Source organism: Dermacentor silvarum, chromosome 2 (assembly GCF_013339745.2).
Source record: "Dermacentor silvarum isolate Dsil-2018 chromosome 2, BIME_Dsil_1.4, whole genome shotgun sequence".
NCBI classification, from domain to species: domain Eukaryota; kingdom Metazoa; phylum Arthropoda; class Arachnida; order Ixodida; family Ixodidae; genus Dermacentor; species Dermacentor silvarum.
In genome coordinates, this window is record NC_051155.1 from 106,330,404 (window position 1) to 106,338,596 (window position 8,193).

Here is an 8,193-nt window from a genome sequence, read left to right on the forward strand (position 1 = left end):
CGCAACGCCGCATTTTTCTTAATTTTTCTTAGCCATTAACAAAGTATACGGCTGAGCAACCTGATGTGGCTGTGCAAGAAAAACTACCTCTGTTCTGTGTATCAACAGTACTACAACGCAGTGGTCGTGTGAATAGGACGTCTCTCGTTACAGGCGCCGTCGTTTTTGTTTACGGTGGTCTATTCTATGCTTATGAGATATAACTTGACAGAATAATAAAATTGGGTAGGAGTGCATACAGCAAGCATTGTCAAATCCTTACTGGGAGCTTACCAATGTCATTGAAAAGAAAAGTGTACAGTCATTGCATTCCACTAGTACTAACATGTGGAGCAGGAACTTGGAGGTTAACAAAGAAGCTCGAGCACAAGTTAAGGACCGACCGCACACAGAGCGATGGAACGAAAATGGTAGGCCTACCTTTAAGAGACGGGAAGAGAAACGCGTGGATCAGAGAACAAACGAGCATAGCCGATATTCTAGTTGACATTAAGCGGACAAAATGGGGCTGGGCAGGCCATGTAATGTGTAGGATGGATAACTGGTGGACCATTAGAGTTACAGAATGGATACTAAGAGAACGGAAGCGCAGTTGAGGACAGCAGAAAACTAGGTGGGGTGATTAAGTTACGAAATTTGCAGGCACAAGTTGGAATCAGACAATGCAAGACAGGGCAATTGGTGATCACACGGAGAGGCCTTCGTCCTGCAATGGGCATAAATATAGGCTGATGATTTTACGGCATATGTCATTGAACACTTTGTGATAGAGTTGGTATCACTTGTTTCAGGTTAGTGCCATGAACTGAGAAAGGAATAAGAACACTTGCGAAATGGTTGCTCCTCTTTGTGGAATGCAATGTGTACAACTGCATACCATCGTATGCCACTCTGTCAATGTGCTCGAATAACTACAAACCCTTCATAAATTACGTCAGACTTTAGGCACTGTGTACAGCGAAGAACAATCTAGCTCCGCATTACGTATTGAAGTAACACGTTCATGAAATGACCTCTGTCACCATATTCACATTGTTTCTTAATCTTGCCTGCAGGCGCTTCCCCCGGCATCGCTGTCATTCGAGAGACACGAGTAGACTTCATGGAGCTCCTGCTGCGTTTCCATACAACTGCAATGCAAAAGTTGACACCACTGTATTACCCATGCATTTTACTGTCTTAACAAATGCAGTGTTCATAAAAAACAAACCGTCATGACAGTATTTATGTTCACAGAACAAATTTGTGACAAAATGTGGTCTTGTCAAACTGATCACAGCTACTGCTATATTTAACTGTAGCTCAGTGAGGCCATTACATTCCATCACAAAACAAACGTCAAACTATACTGTCACTTCAATGTTGTAAACAGTTACATGGTTGTCGAAATATAGCGGGCCTGCTCAATCAGTCGTTACTCATTTGCAGGTCTGCACCAGACAGAGCAACTTCCCAATAGGCACCCTGCAATGCAGTTTGAAGAACAGGGTGCGCCATCTGGCGACCCCAGCAAGAAGCTTGAAGGCGTTCGCGCGCATGGGCCTTTCTTCGCTGCCATTGCTCAGCGCGGGTACAGCGTGGTCTTTTTGAGCTTTTGCCTTTCGCGTCCGAAATACCTGCGCCTGTTTTCTCTAGTTTAAGATCCGATGGCGTCATCAGAACCGTGTGGTCGCACCCCTGTGAAGAAGAAAAGTGGGCGCAGGTACTGCTCTGTCAAAGACTGCCACAGTCGCGAAGGGACACCAGGCGTGAGGCTGTACAGTTTTCCGTCAAAGCCTTGGGAGAAGTCACGAAGGCCAAAATGGATTATCGCCGTGCGACGAGTCAAGTAAGTGAATTCATATTTGTAAACAGAAATCGCTGCACGTTACCAAAGCAGCCAAGGACGAGGTTCATTTTTCAGTTAGCAGCAATCGGGTAACAGTGAACCGGTAGTTTTTACGAGGCGGTCGCGTAATGTCACAGTTTATTGTTTGATCAATGTTTCGCGGTTTGTAGGTTGATAATATTCTTGCATACTTTTGGTTTAAAATTACAGAAATCGTTCTGACGAAATAAATGACATGCAATACGATATTTGGAACTAGTTTGCGACGCACTGTTCTCTCCCGACTTGTGGCATTTGTTTTTTGAGAATGACGATGAAACTACTCGTAGCCGTGTTCATTGCAAGGAATGAGAAACTTCATGTTCACCGGAAGCTGCCCTCCGTTATGGTCGTGTTTTATTTTATTTCGATGTTACATAACCTTCGCGGCGTTGTCGTGGTTGACGCCGGCGGACAAGAAACAGCCAAGGGTCCTGTGCTATCATGAGCGTTTCCTGTCCGCTGACCACATTGCGCTGTTCATTAATGTTATTTATTCCTGGAATAAGGGACCCTACCACCTCGACTGCCAAGTCACTTCTTCAAATAAAGGTTCATTCATTCATTCATTCATTCATGTTGTATTAGTGCATAATCTACTGCACATTAAAAATGACGAAAATTTGTTGCGGCGCTCAAGCAGGGGAGAAAACAGTGTGTATTAAGTGTGTGAGGTTAGTAATACTTAGACAAATAATTTTTAAAGTGCAGCGTGTTGCCCAGCTGTTTTAATCATGAACCTTTCATTGATTGACACTGCTACACCTGTTGCATCAGATGGATGGTAATTACTCATGTTTTACTCATTTCAGTTTTGAGGACTCCTCTAGCTGGCAGCCTAATCGAGATTCGAGGGTGTGTTGCAAACATTTTGTGAATGGCGAGAAAAGCACAATTGAAAGCCACCCAGGTTATGTACCAACAATATTCCCGACCGTGTACAAGAAGAGGTCCACTTCATCTACTGCTCAGCTGGCTAGATTTAATAGGTAAGCTTCTCTCTGATGTGCTACTTGGGCTTGTTTGCATCAAAAGCTGGGACTCTTCAATATGTTACATCTTTTCCCATTTAGCTTTGCCATGATGCAGTTGTCTCTACAAGTAAATGTGAATGCATGCATGTAGATGTGCCCAAAACAAAATCCTTGTGTGTTTACAAAAAGCAGTGACATCCAAGCTTCTGTTAAATGTGCAGGTGGAAGCAGCGGCACTCTGGGTCATCTGCATCACTGGCTACTCCTGCATCAGCTGATTCCCCTGGACCAGCTTCTCCCTACACAGCTGAGACAGGAGCCATTGGTACCAGCAGCCTTACCACAGTTGATCTAGCAACTAGTACAGACCTGTTGTACGAGCGGAGCTCGACAGAGGGCTTGGATCTACTGTCCACTGTCGCTGCTGAGCTTTGCACTGCAGTAAAATCTGTGGTAAGCTCCTGAAAATTTCGGAAACTGAAGTTGAATGCCTGAAATTGTACAGCTAAATATGTTCTTCGCTCTTATACCATGCTCAGTTACGCCTCCCTGTGTAGCATAGGCAGCAAGTTAGCAGTGTTGTACTCTTATTGCTCATTCCCTTCTCATTTTTTCAGTGCAGCACTTGATGCACAATATGTGACAGCATTTTTCTGGATCGGCTAGTTTGAAATGTTTGTTTATCATCGATAAAGTTTTGTGTTATGACTGATAAAAATGAGGCTGCCACTGTAACCCAACATGGATGTATTTATTCTTTCTTACTGCAATTTTACGCAGGAAACACAAACTGAAGAAAGAAGCGTGTCAAGCAAGAATTTCTCGGTGTTCATGTGCTTCATTAGTGAGTCAGGGACATCAACTCAAGTGACACATCTTGAGACATGCGACAACAGTGTGCAACACAAGCCAGAGGTCAGTAGCAGGCATAGTGGCTCTGACCACAGAACCAGCTACTTCTCCGGCTACAACAGCATCGCTAAATCTGCAAATGCATTACCTGTGCAGTGTCAGCAAAGAAGTGTTTGCAATGCTTCTGAGCATGCTTCCACCTTCAGAACGAAAATGTGACGTCACTGCTGAGAATAGGCTTCTTTTGTTTCTTTTGAAGTTAAAGCTTGGAATCAGCTACTCATCACTGGCTATTCTCTTCTCGGTAAGCGAAACGTCGGCATCAAGGCATTTCAAGAGTGTTCTCAAAACGCTCGCGGTGGCCACTAAACAATGGATTTTTCGCCCCCCACCAAGAGTGATTCAGGCCACAATGCCAGACAGCTTTAAGATGCATTATCCTAGCTGCACTATGATTATTGACTGCACAGAAATACGTACAGAGCAGCCACCAACTGTGCAACAAGAACGAGTCTTGTACTCAAATTACAAAGGCGCATATACAGCTGAAGTTTTTAGTGGCTGTAACACCAGGAGGAATGATTTGTTTTTGTTCAAAGGCCTATGGTGGTAGACTGTCTGATGCCCACATTACAGTTGATTCTGGTTTCCTCGATCTTGTTCAACCTGGGGATACAGTTCTTGCCGATAAGGGATTTCCAGGCATCCAGACAGTTTTAGGAAACCAGAATGCTGTTCTTGTTATGCCTCCATTTCTCCATGCCTCTCAGTTTACGCCAGAGGAGGTTAGGGACACTTACAATATCGCTCAAGTGCGGATACATGTCGAACGAATGATTCAGAGGATTAAAATATATAATGTCTTGAACAACAAAGTACCGACTGAGCTTATCCCATGCATGACGGATGTCTTTCATGTCTGCTGTGTGCTAGCAAACCTCCAGCTCCCAATAATTAAGCGCAAAGAACAACAACAGTCATTTGTCGTGTCTGCATCATGAACAATCGACTTTGCCTCACTCTGGATTACACAAAATGAAATGAATGAATGATGGGGGAGCATCAGTGCGCTAGGCACCATTTCGATAATAGGACTTGTCTTCGTCTAGGCTGGCCGGGGGTTTCGACAAGTGCTCTTGCCGAAACATTAGCTAGTGGACTGAGGCCTTCATAGCTTTCTTATTTTGCTCTGTGTTGCCAAGGATCTCATCTGCCATGGATACTCACTTTGCATTATTTGTTTGAGCTATTTGCATTTATTGTTTCGAAATTGGACGTGGTCATTGAGAAACACCGTAATGGTGGGCTCCGGATTAGTTCTTATTTCATTGCGGTTCTTTACAGTGCACTGATATCGCAGAGCACACAGGCATTGACCAATTTTTGCACACTGTTGGTGCCATTTCCATGCAGCTTAGGTCATCTATGATGTTCCATTAACAAACTTCTGTCTCGTGTTGCATTGTGTCACTTACTTGAGCTTGAAATAGGTGAACCGAGCATGTTCTGGAGCGTTGAAAATAGATGTGTGATGCTGTACAGTGGAAAAAGAGCCTGTTTTTGTTTTTTGTGTGTATAAACTTAAGGGACTGGGTTGAGCTGTTTGATGTAGAGAAGAAAAAAAGGTACTGTACTGGGAACATTTGCGAGTTCTGCGTAGTCACCTGCCTTTACATTGTCAGTGAATTTTGTGTACATGTGACTTACTCTTATGTTTTCCACTTTTATATTATGCAATCCTGTTTTGCATGATATTTTTGGTATTTGATGTCATTGCCATTAGGCACTTACGTTTTGAAGTCTGTCCTATTGCCTCCGAATGCGATTGCATTTCAACCTGCTTTGGATGCGCTAGCTTTAGTTCAGAATAATAACTGTTCCAGCAAGCAGCAGCTTATTGTTTAGCTTCATCGTCGTCATCATCATCAGTCTATTTTTATGTCCACTGCAGGACGAAGGCCCTGTGACCTCCAATTACCCCTGTTTTATGCGCTAGCTGATTCCAACTTGTGCCTGCAAATTTGATGACTTCATCAGGAAATTTGTTTAGCTTAATATTTGCGAAAAGCATGCCCTTCTAGTGCAGCTTCTCAAATGCTGCATTAACTTGCCAACTTATGTTTCTAGTGTGACTGCTTTCAGTGTTGTGCACACATGAAGCAGCAGAACTAGTGAACAAATGACATGTTAACTCTTAATTTTTTTTCTAAGATTGTCAATACCATATACCACTATGTACCTTTAGGATATAGGCATTTTCTTCGGTTGTGCAATAAAATGAGAAACTGTGAAATGCTTTTTTTTCATTCTGTTTTGCGCACGAAGTATAGTAGTACAAACAAATCTCAGTGAGCACATGCTTTATTTCGCTGCAGCTGCAGCAGGCAGAAGGTAAGTAAAATAAAATCTTTCAAGGGCTGGGATGCTCTCGTAAGAAAGGCATCATCCCTGCTGACTTCAATAATGACATTTTGCCTGCTAGAATATACAAAAAATAACACTTTTGTACATTCAACAAGTACAGTAATATCTGTACGTCGTGAAATATCTGTGCGTCGTCTTCAGTCTTCGGTTGCTGCCTGTTCCCTGGATGTAGTCTAGGATGCTCTCTCCCGAGCTGTCGAACATGTCTGCTTCTTTACACTTGTGGGGACACTTGATTTCCAAAAGGCATGTTTCCCCAGACAGGTAGAACATGCCATCAGGGCTGCCACACAGCCAAGGCTGATCCGGGTGTATGAGCAAACCCATCTGAAAAAGTTACAATTACCTCACTGCCAGGCACTACAAGCACTCAGTGATTGTCGTAGCTTGTCACAGGCATCCATAATGACCAATAATGCTAGTCTGTAGAGTATCGCCTCCACAGTTTAGTGCAAGTTTCATCATATTAAAACATCTGTCCCCATGTTGAAGTTAATGCCGCCCAAAAGGGTAGTGCTTTATTTTTTTGCTTTGAAGGTTATGTCTCTCTCAAGTGTTCATTGAGAGCACTGAACACCAGACTAAAGTTTGACCTCACCTCCACAACTTCAACACCTAGTTGACGCTCAAACTCCATCCGAGCCAGGGGTTCTGTACGGAGTCCTGTTGTCGAAGAAATAAAAAAAAAGCTTTAAACTTGGCATTGTACAATTAGAATACACATCACTAAAACAAGAATGAAAGAGGTCGACAACCATTTGCAACTACATGTACATGGTTTCTGTTCTGTGATTGTTTTTAAGTGCTGTGTATTCCACTAGAAAAACCTAGTACTTTATACACACCATAAGCCGTGGCCTCTGTAGAAAATGGCCTTGAGTTCAGGATGGCCCTGGCAACCTCCTCAGGGCTCCGTCGGGCATGGAGTATTGTGTGGCTAGTGGTACTGCTTATGCGAAACTTCTTTTCTTTGTGCCACCTAAATTAGAGTTAACATACACAATATCAGAAGGATGAAGAGTACATGTAAAGAGCAACAATGTCCTCTGTCACTGATGTTTCCATACCTTAGACAGCTTGACTGGCCCATGGTGGCCACACATAGGTCTGACAGTGACTCACAGACAATATTTGTCTGATAAAACTCCTTCTGCTCTTGCGTCATGAGTTGTACGTAATCCTTTGCTGCTACACTTAGCTTCGGGTAGGTGCCTGATATCTGCAGCACATGCAAGGCGTTGCAAGGTGCTGGAAGCAGCTGGATAATTTTTTCGAGCTGTAAAACCCGCCTGGCTTCTTGTTCTGCTTCAATGCTGATTAAATCTGCCTCACTCCTCGCCATCTCTTGCAGTGCTTCCGTAAATGGCGATACAATGCCCGGGAAGTGCTTCAATGCATAAAATGGGGACAGCTCTGCAGGCTGTTTGTTTCCTACAAAGGGGCTCTTGTAGTCTGGGAGCAAGAATGACAAAATTCATTGCATATTAAGCAATAGCTAATCAGTGTGCTTAGCACAGAACCACATAAAAAAGTGACAGCTATGAAGGTGATAGCCTGAGAAAAGATGCATTAACAGAGCACTATAGTGATAAGGATGACATGAGATAACAGATGTTTCATGCAATCAGTGCTGTAGTCAAAATTAGCAGCACACGTAATATAAGGTGCGTTAACAGCGCAAGGCCACCAGAGGGGACAGAAGAGAGAAGAGAACGCTGACGTACGTACTATGCACATACTATGCAACAGCAATACAACCAAATGCATCGTACTTCCAAACAATTCTTCAATGCTGGCCTTATCATTTAGCTGCGGCTTCCCTCGTGGCTTTCCCCATGCCTGTGGTGCACTTGTGCAGGACACATGATCAAATTCATTCAAATAGAAAGCAACTGCAGCACAGTGCTTGCAGTTACCCAGGCTGCCGTAGCGGCACGTGCATTTGCCACTTTCGATTGTGCGGGGCTCCGTCGTCAGCTGCGAATCGGAATCAGAAGAACAGGCAGCTGAATCATAATGCGAGACCAAATAAAAACAAAGAAAAGTGAAGTCGGGGCCGTAACAAGCATTGAACGC

The 8,193-nt window shown here is 43.6% G+C and overlaps 1 pseudogene; it reads left to right on the forward strand.

Annotated features, from left to right (window-relative positions):
- Window positions 1-2,751: 2,751 nt before the first annotated feature.
- Window positions 2,752-4,969, forward strand: LOC119440279 (uncharacterized; annotated as a pseudogene).
- Window positions 4,970-8,193: the final 3,224 nt, after the last annotated feature.